The sequence below is a fragment of the Artemia franciscana genome, chromosome 1 (assembly GCF_032884065.1).
Source record: "Artemia franciscana chromosome 1, ASM3288406v1, whole genome shotgun sequence".
In the NCBI taxonomy this organism is placed as follows: domain Eukaryota; kingdom Metazoa; phylum Arthropoda; class Branchiopoda; order Anostraca; family Artemiidae; genus Artemia; species Artemia franciscana.
The window spans coordinates 48744016-48761908 of NC_088863.1; the positions used below are offsets into that span (position 1 = coordinate 48744016).

General features: G+C 35.8%; 1 long non-coding RNA gene across 1 annotated transcript in view; it reads left to right on the plus strand.

Annotated features, from left to right (window-relative positions):
- The first annotated feature begins 17132 nt into the window (after positions 1–17132).
- Positions 17133–17893, plus strand: part of LOC136030956 (uncharacterized) — a 71001-nt gene continuing 70240 nt past the window's right edge. The window contains exon 1 of the long non-coding RNA XR_010618399.1: positions 17133–17377. This is a non-coding gene — a long non-coding RNA (uncharacterized LOC136030956). The remainder of the gene's footprint in view (positions 17378–17893) is intronic.

The following is a 17893-nucleotide window of genomic DNA, read 5'->3' on the forward strand; positions in this document are numbered from 1 at the left end:
TTTTAGCCAGTGGGAAAAAACGACTTTTAGAATCAGAATGCCCCGGCTTTTAGAATCAGACTGCCAGTTTCACACAGCTTAAATATACAATACAGTTGCGAAAACTCCTATCTTGCTCATGAGAAGCTTTTGGTACAGAGCTCTGAACTTGGCCCCTCCTAGATAATACTACAACACCATAGGCGGGAACGCAATTTTGTTTTGTTTGTCCAATTGCTCCGATCTTTTAGATTTAGACTGCCAGTTTCCTGTCTTCTGCAGTTAGCATCGCTACCGCGCACTCTGTCCCAAAAACGAATCGAGTTTTCATAACTGTATTGTATATCTAAGCTGTGCGGTTTCGTGTCTCTAGCCGCTTGCATCGCTACCGCGCACTGTGTCCCAAAATTAAATCGAGTTTTCATAACTGTATTATATATCTAAGCTGTGCGGTTTCGTCTCTCCAGCCGCTAGCATCTCTACCTTGTACTGTGTCCCAAAAATAAATCGAGTTTTCATAACTGTATTATATATCTAAGCTGTGCGGTTTCGTGTCTCTAGCCGCTTGCATCGCTACCGCGCAATGTGTCCCAAAAATAAATCGAGTTTTCGCTCAGCAAGTAATCTCAAAAGAAACGTAGATTACATAATCTTAAAAAATCTTTTTGCTCCTTTTCAAACGTGTGAATTCCGTCTAACTCTATTCAGGTTTTTATTAAGGTGCACAAGAAAGTTCTTTAGAACCGAAAATTAGGATTGTCGTAGATTTTTTCAGCTTTGCACTTGTAGTATCTATCTTATCTATGAAAATTGATTAAAAAACATTTAAAAAAAGTTTTCAAAAAATAGTAAAGAGGGAAATTGTATCGGAAGACTAGCAGAAATAAAGACATAATAGGTCAAAATTAAAACGATCAGGAATTACAATGGATAAATAAATGAAACTTAAAATGAACAGACATTAAAATGAATAATTAATTTAACTTAAAGCGAAGAGGAATTACCACAAATAAAAGTTAGACTACTTCTCTCTTAAGCCAAGTAAGGGTTTGAGAGTCATTTAAGCTTTTTTCATGTTACAATTATATCATTGGAAAAACCAGCATCTTGCTTAATCCCCCAGGAAAGTTCTCCCATCCTTACTGAAAATTCCTCCACGCGGAAATCCCCCGGAGGAATATTTCCCCCGAAGAATCTTCCCGCGGTAAATTCCCCCCCCCCATGTAAAAATGAGCAGCTATATAGAATGCTTAAAAATAAAAATAATGAAGAAAAAATTGGAATGTTGGAAGATACTATATATATTCCAAATATAGGCAGAATATGTGGTGGGAATATCCTATTGTAATAAAGAGTATATAGTATAATAGTGCTATCGTATAAAGGTTGAAAGGTACTGGAGGACAGTCAGCCTCCCTTTGGTCCCTTTTCTATTACCCGATCCTCCTCCAATTCCTATAATATCGATCAAAGTTTTGAAATGTATGTTTTACTCATAAACTTTGAAGTGTGTAATAAGTTTGCTTTCGGGGTTGATATCACCCTCACAGCCCCATTGTCAGCCTTTATTTTACCCTGCTATGATAACTTGAACACTCAGAAACGTGAAAAAAAAGAATTAAGTTAGAAATCTGCAAATCAAACAGTTCGTGATAACGAACTGTAGTAAGGAACGACCCGGCTCAATAGTAAATAAAACTCTAAACAAGAGCTAAGAGCTCATATGGCACTTGTGACGAGGCGAGAAGAGCTAAGAGCCAAGAGATTATATGGTATGAGCTCTAACAAAATTCTATGAATTAATAGATTGATTTAAAAAGAAAAATAAGAGGCTTAATGCCGGTCAAGATTTAAAATAAGAGCTCTGAGTCACAAAGTCCTTCTAAATATCAAAATTCTTTAAGATCCGATCACCCACTCGTAAGTTATAAATACCTAATTTTTTCTAATTTCTCCTCTCCCTTTTGCCCCCCAGATGGTCGAATCTGGGAAAACGACTTTATCAAGTCAAATTGTGCAGCTCCCTGACACGCCTACCAATTTTCATCGCCCTAGTACGTCCAGAAGCGCCGAATTCACCAAATCACTGAACCCCTCCCCCCAACTCCCCCAAAGAGAGCGAATCCAGTACGATTCTGTCAATCACGTATCAAGGACATTTGTTTATTCTATCCACCAAGCTTCATCCCGATTCCTACACTCCAAGTGTTTTTCCAAGATTTCCCCTTCCAAATCCCCACAATGTCAAAAGATCTGGTCGGGATTTGAAATAAGAGCTCTGAGACATGAATTCCTTCTAAAAATCAAATTTCAATACGATCCGATCATCTATTCGTAAGATATAAATACTCTAATTTTCATGTTTTCCAAGAATTCCGGTTCCCCCTCCAACTTCCCCGAATGTCACAGGATCTGGTCGGAATTTGAAATTAGAACTTTAAAGCACAATATCCTTCTAAATATCAAATTTCATTAAGATCTGGTCACCCTTTCGTAAGTTACAAATACCTCAATTTTCAAAATTACCCCCCCCCCCCCAATTCCACCAAAGAGAGCAGATCCGGTCCAGTTATGTCAGTCACGTATCTTAGACAGGTTTCTATTCTTCCCATCCAGTTTCATCCTGATCTCACCGCTTTAGGTATTTTCTAAGATTTCCGGTCCCCCCAACTGCCCCCCCCCAATTACGCTTGATCCGGTTGAGATTTAAAATAAGATATAGGAGTTCTGGGGTCCTTCTAAATATGAAGTTTCATGAAGATCCCATCACTCCTTCGTAAGTTAAAAATACGTCATTTTTCTTATTTTTCAGAATTCCCCCCCCCCCCCCGCAATTGATCGGATCCGTTCCAATTTTGTAAATCACGTATGCAAGACTTCTGATTATTTTTCTAACCAAGTTTCATCCCAATCCCTCCAATCTAACCGTTTCCCATCATTTTAGGTCTCCCCACCCCAAACTTCCCCCAATGTCACCAGATCCGGTCGGGTTTAAAATAAGAGCTCTGAGCCACGATATCCTTCTAAATATCAAATTTCATTGAGATCCGATCACCCGTTCGTAAGTTAAAAATACCTCATTTTTTTATTTTTTCAGAAATACCCCCCCCCCCCCCAAACTACCCAAAAGAGAGCGGATCCGTTCCGTTTATGTCAATCATCTATCTAGGACTTGTGTTTATTTTTCCCACCATGTTTCATCCCGATCCCTCCACTCTAAGTGTTTTCCAAGTTTTAGGTTTCCCCCTCCCAACTCCCCGCCCCCATCACCAGATCCGGTCGGGATTTAAAATAAGAGCTCTAAGACATGATATCCTTCTAAACATCAAATTTCATTGAGATCCGATCACCCGTTCGTAAGTTGAAAATACCTCATTTTTCTAATTTTTAAGAATTACTCCCCCCCCCCAACTACCCCAAAGAGAGCAAATCAGTTCCGATTATGCCAATCATGTATCTGGGACTTGCACTTATTTTTCCCATCAAGTTTCATCCCGATCCCTCTACTCTAAGTGTTTTCCAAGATTTTAGGTTTCCCCCTCCAACTCCCCCCAATGTCATCAGGCCCAGTCGGGATTTAAAATAAGAGCTCTGAGACACAATATCATTCCAAAGATCAAATTTCATTAAGATCCAATCACCCGCTCATAAGTTAAAAATACTTCATTTTTTCTATTTTTTCCGAATTAACCGGCCCCTACCCCCCCCCCCCAGATAGTCAAATAGGAAAAACGACTATTTCTAATTTAATCTGGTCCGGTCCCTGATACGCTTGCCAAATTTCATCGTCCTAGCTTACCTGGAAGTGCCTAAAGTAGCAAAACCGGGACTTTAGGTTTTCCCCCTCCAACTCCCCCCAATGTCATCGGATCCGGTCGGCATTTAAAATAAGAGCTTTGAGACACAATATCATTCTAAACATCAAATTTCATTAAGATTCAATCACCCGCTGATAAGTTAAAAATACTTCATTTTTTCTATTTATTGCGAATTAACCAGGCCCCCAATCCCCCCCAGATGGTCAAATCGGGATAACGACTATTTCTAATTTAATCTGGTCCGCTTGATACGCTTATACGCTTGCGAAATTTCATCGTCCTAGCTTACCTGGAAGTGCCTAAAGTAGCAAAACCGGGACCGACAGACAGACCGACAGACCGACAGAATTGGCGACTGCTATATGTCACTTGATTAATACCAAGTGCCATAAAAACGGAATTTTGATAATAATAGATACATTAAAAGAACCACATTTTTATGCTGATTTTAATTATCAAATTTATCAAATTTTCATCAAATTTAGTCTTACTCATCAAAAGTTACGAGCCTGAGAAAATTTGCCTTTTTTTGGAAAATAGGGGGAAACACCCCCTAAAGTCAAAAGATGTCCTACTGTAGAAGTTTCAAGCTCCTATCTACAAAAATGTGGAACTTGGTATTTTTTGCGAGAAGACCAATCACGGGTGCGTGTTTATTTGTTTGTTTGTTTGTTTTTTTTTTTCCCTGGAGTGATCGTATCGACCAAGTAATCCTAGAATGTCACGACAGAGCTCATTCTAACGGAAATTTAAAGTTCTAGTGCCTTTTTAAGTGACCAAAAAAATTGGAGGGCACCTAGGCCTCCTCCCACGTTCATTTTTCCCAAAGTCAACGGATCAAAATTTTGAGATAGCCATTTTGTTCAGCATAGTCGAAAAACTTAATAACTATGTCTATGGGGCCGACTTACTCTCCCACAGTCCCTGGGGGAGGGGCTGCAAGTTAAAAACTTTGACCAGTGTTTACATACGGTAATGGTTATTTGGAAGTGTACAGACCTTTTCAGGGGGATTTTTTTGTGGGGGGGGGGGTTGAGGGGAGGGGGATACGTAGAAGGATCTTCTCTTGGAGGAATTTGTCATGGGAGAAGAGAAATTCCATGAAGGGGGCGCAGGATTTTCAAGTATTATTAAAAAAAACAATCAAAACTAAATATGAAAAAGTCTTTTTCTACTGAAAGTAAGGACCAGCATGAAAACTTAAAACGAACAGAGATTATTTCGTATATGGGGGGTTCATCTCTTCCTAAATACCTCGCTCTTTACGCTAAAGTATTTTTAGTCATTTCAACTATTTATTCTACAGCCTTTGTGATTCAGGGATCAATCTTAAAGAATTGGGGCAAAATTAAAGCTTCAGCGTAAAGAGCGAGGTATTAATGAGGGGGAAAACCCCCTCATATACATAATAAAAATATACGAATATAGAAGTTCGTTACGTAAGTTATGTATATTTTTTACTAATAAAAACGTTCGTTGAAAATTCTAGTTGCCTTTTTAAGTAACCAAAAAATTGGTGGGCAACTAGGCCTCCTCCCCCACCCTTTTTCTCAAAATTGTTTTATCAGAACTAAGAGAAAGCCATTTAGAAAAAAATTAATAGAATTGAATTGAGAGAAAGAGTCAAGCTTTAGCGTAAAGTTGGGGATGTTTAGGAGGGAACACCCCCTTTCATACACGGAGTAATTTCTGTTCGTTTTAAGTTTTAATGTCGCTCCTTACTTTCAGTTAAGAAAAAACTTGTTTTTTTTTTATTTACACCAGAGGCGGACATTTTTTTTTATAATATGCTTCTAAACGTTAACTATTATTATACAGCTAAAAGAAATTCTGTGGGTCATCCTGGGGTGATCCAATGGTCATGGGTTGCCGGCCCCTGTTCTCCACTGCATATTCTGCCTATGTTTTAGAATATACGTAGAATATGCAAACATTTCCTATTTGTTTCATTATTTCTATTTGTCTTACTTTCTCTATGGCTACTCAATTTTAAGTTTGGGGTGAACTTTCCCGGGAAATTTTTATGGGGGGGAGCTAAGCCTAGCATCGAAGCACCAGATGTCGTACAAATTACTAGTAATTTTTTTTTCAATATATTATCATGTATTTATTATTTTTGTTATACTGTCATTATTGTGCATTATATAATATCAAATTATTGTATTATGATATATTATATTATTATATTTCAAATAATTAGTCTAGTTTCACAAGTCTGATATGCTGTTAATTTTTGTAAATAATTTCTCTCTTTTACATTCAATCCTTTCAAATGTAAGAAAATCAATTCGTGAATCCCTTATTGATTCGTCTACTCAAAATATCGCTTCAGCAAACTAAACACATAACTTCAAAATTACTAGTCTTTCTTTCGGAAGTTTTACTTAGGCTTCATCCTAAACTTTTGAATTAATAAAATTAAAAGGAAAATTTCGACTAAAACATATGTTCTTTTGAAATATTAAAAGCTTCACGAACTGGCTTATTTTCAACTAAATATGTTTTTTCTTTCTTGTAACCTTTCATTGGTATTGGTTTTTTTTCTTTGTATGTTGATAATTGACCGATAAAAGTACCATTTGGAATACCTATGGTTTTCACTAAAGTGGAAAAGACGCCGAACTTTCAGAATGTTTGAGGGGTGGCAACTCTGTTTTGTAAACCTTCAATGATTTATTTTTTGTTGTTGTTGCTGGAATACAAACTGCCCAGCGGTGCTTATTTACGAAAATATAGGGAAGGGGGAGGCATTTCTCAAAAACTTGGGAGAGGGGGCACTTATGTTAATTTTTGTTTATTGAAAGTAAAACCTAAAAAGTAAAAACCAAAAGAGGAATTTTTCAATAAAAATGCCCAAAAAGGATATTTTCAAAATTCCAGGGGAAGAAGCAAAAAATCTATTGGGAATTCCTCCGCCCCGATTGACTCCACTGCACTGTCCAAAATACAAAATCGTTTTTATTATAGCGCAAAATGACACTCCAACCTTTAGAAGGTTGAGTGATGTGGTAGTCACGCTTTTACTTTTGGCAATTTCTCTCAATTTTAAGTTTTTCTTGACAATTCATTTTGATTTCTTTTAATTTTATGCTTATTCCATTCATCCATGTTAATTTATGTTAGTTTGAATTTCGTTGAGTTAGTTGACTTATTATGCTTTTAATAATTAGTTTATGTTCTTTTTTTTTAGCTGAAACAAGTTAGATTGACAGGTATGAAGTTTTTGTATGAAGTAATTTGTATGAAGTTTTGTAATTTTTTTTTAGCTTTCTGCTTGAATGCCGAAATGTTGGTTTGTATTTTCTATTTTTGCTAAAAGTGGAATATTCGCTCAAAACATAACCGTATATTTGTGCAATAGGGTTTTACTAGTATTTGTTAATTTAAAATTTTCAATTATACCGAATAATAACATGTATACTTTCTGGTTTTCTTTGGAGCGGAGGCCATTCCGAGTCACATTCTGGAGGTATCCATGGATATAGACGTATCTTAATAATGGACCTTATTACGTCTTTTGCTGTAACTTTTAGTGTATTTGATAATTTTGGACGTCATGAATCAATGTAATCAAATTTCTTTGGCTCTTGGCTCTGTCCGTATCCCCATGAGCTTCCCAATTAAGTCGAACTACAAAAAAAAAAAAAGTTTCTAAATTTTAGGAGTGGTGTGGCTCAATAGTGACCGAATCTCTAAGAAACAGAGTCTTGATGAAAATTGACTCATCAAAAGTATTCAATTTTGATGCTTTTTTCAAATGGGTAAAATTCATCAAATTTAATGTTACCCATCAACAGTTCCGAGCACGAAAAAATTTGCCCTATTTTTCAAAAAGGAGGAAACACCCCAAAACTCCAAGTGATCTTAATGAAAATTACTTCATCCGATTCAGCATACCAGATAACCCTACTGTAGAGGTTTCAAGCTCTTATATAAAAAAATGTTGCATTTCGCATTTTTTTTTACCAGAAGAAAGATCACATATGCGTGTTTATTTATTTACTATTACTTTTTTTTAGGGGTGATCATGGCGAACCAGTGATCGTAGAATATTGAGAGAGGGCTTATTTGATCATAAATCAAAAGTTCTAGTGCCCTTTTTGAGTGACCTAAAACATTGGAGGGCAGCTAGCCGCTCTCCCACGCTCATATTCACTAAAACAAACAAATTATTTCCAGGTCTGTTTTCGGGCCCCATTGGAGGGCCCGTGCCCCCAACTTGAAAGTTTTTTTTTCATATTAGGGTACACTTGGTCTAGGGACCTGAAGCTTTAATTTTGCACCAATTCTTTAAGATTGATCCCTGAATCACAAAGGCTGTAGAATAAATAGTTGAAATGACTAAAAATACTTTAGCGTAAAGAGCGAGGTATTTAGGAAGAGATGAACCCCCCATATACGAAATAATCTCTGTTCGTTTTAAGTTTTCATGCTGGTCCTTACTTTCAGTGGAAAAAGACTATTTCATATTTAGTTTTGATTGTTTTTTTTTAAATAATACTTGAATATCTTGCGCCCCCTTCATGGAATTTCTCTTCTCCCATAACAAATTCCTCCAAGAGAAGATCCTTCTACGTATCCCCCTCCCCTCAACCCCCCCCCCCACAAAAAAATCCCCCTGAAAAGGTCTGTACACTTCCAAATAACCATTACCGTATGTAAACACTGGTCAAAGTTTTTAACTTGCAGCCCCTCCCCCAGGGACTGTGGGAGAGTAAGTCAGCCCCATAGACATAGTTATTATGTTTTTCAACTATGCTGAACAAAATGGCTATCTCAAAATTTTGATCCGTTGACTTTGGGAAAAATGAAAGTGGGAGGAGGCCTAGGTGCCCTCCAATTTTTTTGGTCACTTAAAAAGGCACTAGAACTTTAAATTTCCGTTAGAATGAGCTCTGTCGTGATATTCTAGGATTACTTGGTCGATACGATCACTCCAGGGAAAAAAAAACAAAAAAAGAAACAAACAAACAAACAAATAAACACGCACCCGTGATTGGTCTTCTCGCAAAAAATACCAAGTTCCACATTTTTGTAGATAAGAGCTTGAAACTTCTATAGTAGGGTTCTCCCTAACATCCTTTGACTTTAGGGGGTGTTTCCCCCTATTTTCCAAAAAAAGGCAAATTTTCTCAGGCTCGTAACTTTTGACGAGTAAGACTAAATTTGATGAAAATTTGATAAATTTGGTAATTAAAATAAGCATAAAAATCTGGTTCTTTTAATGTATCTATTAGTATCAAAATTCCGTTTTTTAGAGTTTTATTTACTATTGAGCCGGGTCGTTCCTTACTGCAGTTCGTTATCACGAACTGTTTGATTTGCAGATTTCTATTCTAACTTAATTCTTTTTTTTTTCACGTTTCTGAGTGTTCAAGTTATCATAGCAGGGTAAAATAAAGGCTGACAATGGGGCTGTGAGGGTGATATCAACCCCGAAAGCAAACTTATTACACACTTCAAAGTTTATGAGTAAAACATACATTTCAAAACTTTGATCGATATTATAGGGATTGGAGGAGGATCGGGTGATAGAAAAGGGACCAAAGGGAGGCTGACTGTCCTTCAGTACCTTTCAACCTTTATACGATAGCACTATTATACTATATACTCTTTATTACAATAGGATATTCCCACCACATATTCTGCCTATATTTGGAATATATATAGTATCTTCCAACATTCCAATTTTTTCTTCATAATTTTTATTTTTAAGCATTCTATATAGCTGCTAATTTTTACATGGGGGGGGGAATTTACCGTGGGAAGATTCTTCGGGGGAAATATTCCTCCGGGGGATTTCCGCGTGGGGGAATTTTCAGTAAGGATGGGAGAACTTTCCTGGGGGATTAAGCAAGATGCTGGTTTTTAAAATGATATAATTGTAACATGAAAAAAGCTTAAATGACTCTCAAACCTTTACTTGGCTTAAGAGAGAAGTAGTCTAACTTTTATTTGTGGTAATTCCTCTTCGCTTTAAGTTAAATTAATTATTCATTTTAATGTCTGTTCATTTTAAGTTTCATTTATTTATCCATTGTAATTCCTGATCGTTTTAAGTTTGACCTATTATGTCTTTATTTCTGCTAGTCTTCCGATTCAATTTCCCTCTTTACTATTTTTTGAAAACTTTTTTTAAATGTTTTTAATCAATTTTCATAGATAAGATAAATACTACAAGAGCAAAGCTGAAAAAATCTACGACAATCCTAATTTTCGGTTCTGAAGAACTTTCTTGTGCACTTTAATAAAAACCTGAATAAAGTTAGACGGAATTCACACGCTTGTAAAGGAGCAAAAAGAATTTTTAAGATTACGTAATCTACGTTTCTTTTGAGATTACTTGCTGGGCGAAAGCTATGTCATTAATCAAATTCGCGAATTTGTAATAGGAAATATTGGACCCCCGTAGATGATGATAAAAAGAATCTTCAATAAAAACAAGCCACGGTTTTACGCGCCTAACAATTAAACAAGCCACAAAACAAGTGCAAAATATTAATATATATATATATATATATATATATATATATATATATATATATATATACATTTTCTAGCATGAGAAAAAACTATCTAGGCAGTTCACATCTTGGGGAAAATCCATTTGTCCCAAGGTGTGATCGTATCAAATAGGAAAGGTCCTTTAATATTAGGGGATGGCTCATTTGAACGAATGATCACAGGTTTAAAGTTGTAGGAATGGCTAATTTGTACAAATCAGGATAGTTTAGGGAAAGTGCAAAAGGATTTTTTTTTTCAGTGTAAAATGTAAACACTTTTACGTATGCTAACCAATGGTCGGTGTAGCGCAGGCATGAAAATATATTATGCTGACCAATGGTCGATGTAGCGCAGGCTTGCAAATATATGACGCGTGCAAACTTAAACAAGAAACATAGCTAAGTATAAAATACCAAGCATACTGAGTCAAACAAAAGTGAAGAAAACCCTTGAAATATGCTTAATATACTATACACTGAAAATACCAAGTGTGATGCGTCAAACTAAAGTGAAGAAAAACTCTTGAAATATTCCATCAGTTTCTTAATCTGGCACGATAACTTCTGAACCATCAAAAATGACAAGATCAAGCGGACGACCCGAAATTCCCATGGCTGAAAATGAAAGGCCTTGACAACCAAGACCAATCTGAGCAGCTACGGAAAAGGACATTGAAGAATTGTCTTACATATTGAAAATTAAAATGAAGAAGAAGGAAAAATGTGGTTAGAAGACATGCGAAACCAAGAATCAGAAGTGTCATAAATGAAAGTGAAGAACAATGATACCTGCAGTTAGAATACAAGTAACAGTGAGAATAAGAAAGAGTCAAACATGAAAATGAAGAAGAAAGAAATATCAAGTTAGACGAGCAACAGTGAGAATAAGAAAGAGTCAAAAATGAAACTGAAGAAGAAAGAAATATCAGGTTAGACGAGCAACGCGGTCTTTTTGCAACGAAATTTTAAACCGCGGTAATACTGTTGAAGAATGCCTTGTACGTTCTTTAAATTATGGGTTCTCTCGTAAACTAATGGATCTCTACAAGGAAATATTACGAGACACAAACAACTATACCAAAAGTTATGTGAAAATTCCAAAAGCGGAGAATGATGTAAATCAACGTTCTTCTTCACTTGGACAACAACCTCGGCTAGAAGACCAGCGACAATGAGAATCCATATGTAGCCTACAACCCTGCCACGAAGCTGTGCAGAAGCCCGGCGGCGAGGCCGCCGGGATCCCTCTACTATCTTCTTTAAACGACACTTATTTATCTGCATGTAAAAAAACAATTCTAAAAAACAGCTCCAGATTTTTAGGGGGGGGGGGGGAATTAGCATCCTGGGATTTTCTGGCTTGAAAAAAACGATCTACATAAGTCACGAGTTACAGAAAATTCTTTAAGAGCTTTAATTTTGAAAAAAAAGAATCATAGGAGTGACATCATACATATGAGCGCATTTCAAGAGCTTAAATACGTCATTTTCGCATCAGGAGTGGCTGTATTGTTTTTAATATCTATGACGCAAGCAAAAATACACAATAAACATAGTTAAGTATAAAATAACAGGTGTACTGAGTCTATTTACAAAAGGCATTTTCACCAATTTCATTATACGTAGACGAAAAATACGTAAACTAACAATTGATCAAAATGAACAAACTGGACAATCAAATGATATAAGATCAAGAGGACATCCTAAGAAATGTAAATTCACAACGGCTGAAAATGAACAACCTAGACTATCTAATGTGACAAGCCTAATCGAAGCAACTAAGGTGAAGGACATGGAAAAAATATCTGAAGTAATGATAAACAAAAATAAAGAACAAAGTAATATGTGGTTAGAATACTTGCGAAAATGACAATTACAAAGAGTCAAAACGAAAGTGAACAGCAAAATATGCGGTTAAAAGATAAGCGGCGGCAAAAATTAAGAGTCAAAATGAAAGCGAAGAACAAAGAAATATGTGGTTACATTTTTGTCGTCTTACCTAGAGGACAAAAATGTAAATTAGCAATTGCTCAAAATTAACAAACTAGACCACCAAACGAGTCAAGATCAAGAAGACGACCTCAAAAATTTAAATTCACGGGTGAAAATGAGCAACCTAGACCATCAAATGTAACAAGACCAATCCAAGCAGCAAAGGCAAAGGGCATCCAAAAATAAAATTGAACAATAAAGAAATATTACGTTAGAAAAACAACGCCATTGCAATCTTCGACGCCAACAATATGTGACGCCAAACCCAGTACAAACCTACAAGGATTCCAAGTTTGTCTACAAGGATTTGATTTGTTGGAGGGAAAGGGGTCAAAAAGCGAAAGAACTATGTTGAAAATAGAAAAAATTAAATACCAGAGAATTGGAATGGGGCCCAAGCCCCCTTAAATGCTAAACTACCTGCTTGTATGAGAACAGTCACTAGCCCAAAAATGCTTAACAGTATTTGAATATGTATAGTCTTATTTGCAGAAAAAAATAGAGTATCGGTCGATATAAGATAGTCTGAGTCTGAAGGCTCTTCAGTCTGAAATTATAGCCCACAGGAAGATAAATCATGCTTATTTGAAAATTGGCCCATTCATCCCTCCCACTAAACACAATGTTTGAGCACCCCTCCCCACACCCCCTACTCCAAAAGTTTCAAATATAGCCCTAAAGCCTTCCCCAAGATATTAAAGATATGTTGTTTCACAAACCTGGGATATATTAGATACAAATTTTGACACAAAAAGATATAAATTTTGTTGTCCCCCATCCCTGTTCTACTTACAAAATTTGATGTCCCCCTCACCATCCACATTTTTCGAGCTAGAGCTTGCCCCCTCCCCCTCGATCAAGTGATATACAGCGAAGATGTTTGTTTTGATAGTCTGGATACATATAGTGTCTAATGATTTACATCTGCCCCTTATCCCAAAGTCAAAATTTCAAATTCCATGTCCCATGACACACCCACTACTATTACAGAGATATTAAAGATATACTATTTTTATAACCCGGGTATGCATAGTGACTTGCAATTTACATCGCTATTTAACTACAAATAGTTTCTAGTCCTTCAGTTGCTTATAGTACCAAAATTTGCATGCAATTTGGAAACAAAATATGTTTAATAGCCTATCCTCCTCTATCCCTCCCCGAGTCAAAATCTAGGTTCAATTTCCCCCTCCTCTTGCACTCCCCGACGGTCTCAACTTGACCCCTAAATACCCTAGATATTGCAGACACGCTACTTTAATAGCCTGGCAACACAGATTGGTCTTTTTGTTCACCTTGCTACTTAACCAGACATGAATCCTGAATGGTTCCTTAGGAACTTATTGTGCAAACTCGCGTTCGTGGAAGATACAAAACATTTTAGCGTACCCCTACCCTGACGTAAAATTTGCGTCTCCTTACCAACCCTTTCTTCCTCTAACACTATCTAAAAGTTTTCACTGCTTCATCAAAGCCATTCTCAAAATATTGCAGACATGCTGTTTTGATAAACCGGATAAAAATAGTGTCTTTCGATTTAGGCCTCCCTCCTCCTCCCACGTAAAAAACTACACGTCGACTTTGCCCCTTTAACGTTCCCGGAATATTCCAATTTGACCCCTAAAATGTTGCTAGCTTTTTGAAAAATATAAACAAATTGTTATATGGCCTTTAATATCAAGAGTTCTGACTAGGTGAAAAATAAATTCGACTCGAAAAAATACTAGGCCTATAACTTCAATTGGTCAAAAGATTTTTGAAAGGTTTTTTTCCTTTGTGGATTCAGACAAAATTCGAAAACAGAGAACAATTTATATATTTTACGTATACTTTTTGCAGCTAAAAAAGTTTTAGAGGGTTGGTTGTTTGGGGTTGCAAAGAACCTCACAATGGGAGTAAAATAATTTTAGCATCTCTTTTTCCTAGACAGTAAACTTAAGCAGTTGACCTAGGTCTTACTTTCAAAGAATGTACCATGAGGTGTACTAGCATGCCCTTTTAACATAACAAAAGAGATTATCTTACTTTCTGCTCAAAGCAAAGCAAACAAATAGATTAACAAAGCAAATAAAATAAAATAAAGCAAAGCAAACAAATAGATTAACAAAGCAAATAAAACGCATGAGAAAATAAAATGACTATTTGCCTGCTTCTTTTTTGCTCTGAAAGCTATGCTGTTTCTTGGAGAAAAAAAGAAAAGAAAAAGAAACATAATCATCTTTTCTTCAAATGAAGCCTTCTTTGTTGTATTTTTATTTCAAATTAATCAGTATTAAAAACCACATTTCTAATTCCCTATTTTAAGTTGAGGTTAATATTTTCTAGTTGAAATATACAACAAACTAGAAACCTTCCAAATAAGAACGGAAGCAATGCAACATAAGGTTTGCCTAAAATTTAAAGTACAATTCGAAAAGTTTTCCTAATAAAATTCAAGCAATATTAAAACCTTTAAGAAGCAGAAATAAAGTAATTTAACAACTACAAACCAGAATTAAAACAAACAGAAATTACCACAAACAGAACTAGAACTAGTGACTCTAAGCCTTCTAAAGGCCAGAGCACCAATTGTACTTTACTTAAAAGAGTATGTATTCTTAAGTTTTTCTCTTTTAAAATGTGAATAAATCCAAAGTTACTTTGTCTTCCAGGAAGGGATTATACACTCTTATTATATATCACATATTATACACTCAATCAACTTTCATTTGTTCCTTTCAGAAATCTTGGTTATTATGGCGTTTTTATTTAAATTTTTTTTTTTTTTTGTTGATGCTATGACAAATAGAATACACTCCTTACAATAAAATGTTTTCAGTAATGTGCAAATAATGCTATGGCCTATAGAAGGCTGAGGTGCAGTAACGCTACTCCTGTTTGTAGTAATTGCTGTTTGTTATAAGTTTGCACTTGATTATTCATTGTAATTTCTGCTTCTTTTTTTGTCTTATTTATACATTGATAGTGATTTTTGTTCATTTTAACTTTTAGTTATTATTTGACTTTATTTCTACTTGTCTTTGGTTTAATGTGGATCTTTAACTTAGCTTTAAAAAATTCTTTTTTGGCCTTTATTTAAAAAAAATAATTTTCTTTATATTTAAAATTCAACAATTAACATTTAAGTATCTAAAATAAATGCATTAGGCCTAATCACAATCGCATGCCTTAAACTTAATAATATTTGTATAAAAAAAAGTACCCTCGGCCTTGAGAAGAATTTTAAAGAGGCTTTTCAAAGAGGATAGTGCATACTCTACCCAGGTGATCATCATATAGTACAAAAAAAATTCCTTGACCACTACGCAATTTTAACTAGAACTTTTCAAATTGAAGAAATTGAAGAATATAGGCTATTGTAAAAGTTCACTGACACTCTTCTATAGTAACTGATTTATAATAGCGAAATCTCATTTAAGAGTTGCTCTCAACTAGTTTGAGCTTAATTGAATTACACCACCCCCTCCTATTCTAATGTTCACATATTAATGTTATTATTAATTTATTACCCGTCAAAAACGGAAAAGACAGAGTATATAAAAGAAAAAGAAAGAAAAGCACAAAAATTTAAATACACTTCCACTACAAATATTATAGAATAACAGTAGTCCAGGGGTGGTTGGCTCTTAAAACATTGGTACTGAATTTGGAGATTCTTCTCTCTATGCCCATGGAAGGGTTGGTGACCTTATATTTCCAGGAGATGTCGACATGGCTGTGCCACAAAGGGAGACGCAGGAGAAATTTAGCATATCTGTAGAATGCGCTGCAAATGGCTTTCTTTTCGGTAGCTGTGAATATTTTCCAGAAGGGATCCAGAGCAAGCAGATGGGGATAGTAAAAGCATTGTAGAGCTGGGCAAGGAGAGGACAGTTGAAACGATACTTATTGGCAACAAGTAATCCGTAAGACGCTCATAGACGGGAACAGATGTGGTTTGTTAGTGCTGAGCGTGTGTCCTTCAATGTAGAAGAAATAGGAAGGCCAAGATAGGTAAGGGACTCACAAGGCTTAATCAGTGTGTTGCCAATTTTAACGGAGAGGTTAATTGAAAGCTCATTTTTTGAACCAGTGGAGAAAAGAAGTTCTGTTTTAGATTCGTTGAAGGAAAGTCCGATCTGCTTGTATACCGCTAAAAGTGAGCCGTAATTTTATTGAAATAAAGATATCGAACGAGAAACATGAAGAATGTCATCAGCAAAGTTCAACAGCGAAAGATTAATCCCACGGAAAAAGCACAACGGCTTTATTACTTGTTGTGCTTCGATGATAGCGTTATTAAACAGTGATGGTGAAGTTTTGCCACCTTGACGTACGCCTTTCTTGACACTCAACATTTCTTTAGAAGGAAAAGTACCGGACGGAGAGGGGATCAGGATAACAGCCGAGAGCTTGTTGTATATACTGTAAACAGGGAAAATGATGCAAGAGGAAACATCTAGATGAAGGGCTTTGAGCAGGATATGGCCATAGATGCCAGAATCGAAGGCTCTACTAACATCAAGCGCTCCAAAGACGAGAAGATCACCATTTTTATCTGCATCAATAAGAAGATTTGCAAGAACGCTGTGAACGTGTTTCTGTCCTGAGTGCTTTTGAACCCGAACCGGTCATCTAGAGTAGTGCACCAAAGTGCAATTTCATCAAAAATAAGGGATTCAAAGTATCAAATCAGCTTAGCCTGAGCGAGATAAAATATTATGCAGGTTTTATTACTCTTATACAAAAAAAGGATTGGATAGCTTGGATAATAGTATTGGATAGCTATTTGAATCTCTTATTTTTGATGAAATTCCACTTCAGTGTACTACTCCGGACAACCAGTTCGGGTTCAAAAGCACTCAGGACAGGAACACGTTCACAGCGTTCTTGCAAATCTTCTTATTGATGCAGATAAAAATGGTGATCTTCTCGTCTTTCGATGAGATTATTCTGGAAAACATGACACAAGAAACTATTATTTAAGTACAAGGACTGAAGCAATGTGGATGTGCATAAATATAAAATAGCAAAAACTATCTTACAAGACATGATGTTATAATTGTATTTATTATTGGCAACAACATTGATATTTAATTGGATAAGGTATTTCACAAAATTTTCTGATTTCATTCATCAGATATGCCTCTGATACCCAGAAGTTTGTAAGTTTATTTATTTGAATTGTTATTTATTCCTAATCAGCAGTTGATTAGTATTGGTAATATAAAAATCATTTCTGAACAAGAGCTAAGAGTGCATTTGGCATTTGTGTCAGAATTTAAAACAAGAGCTCTGAGACACGGGGTCCTTCTAAATATTAAAATTCATTAAGATCTTATAACCCATTCATAAATTAAAAATACCTCATTTTTTCTAATTTTTTATCTCCCTTCAGCCCCCCAGATGGTTGAATCAGGGAAAACGACTTTATCAAGTCAATTTGTGCAGTCCCCTGACACGCCTACCAATTTTCATTGTCCTAGCACATCCTGAGGCACAAAACTCACCAAAGCACTGGACCCCCCTAACTCCCCCAAAAACAGCGGATCCAGTCTGGTTACGTCAATGACGTATCTAAAACATTTGCTTATTCTTCCCACTAAGTTTCATCCTGATCTC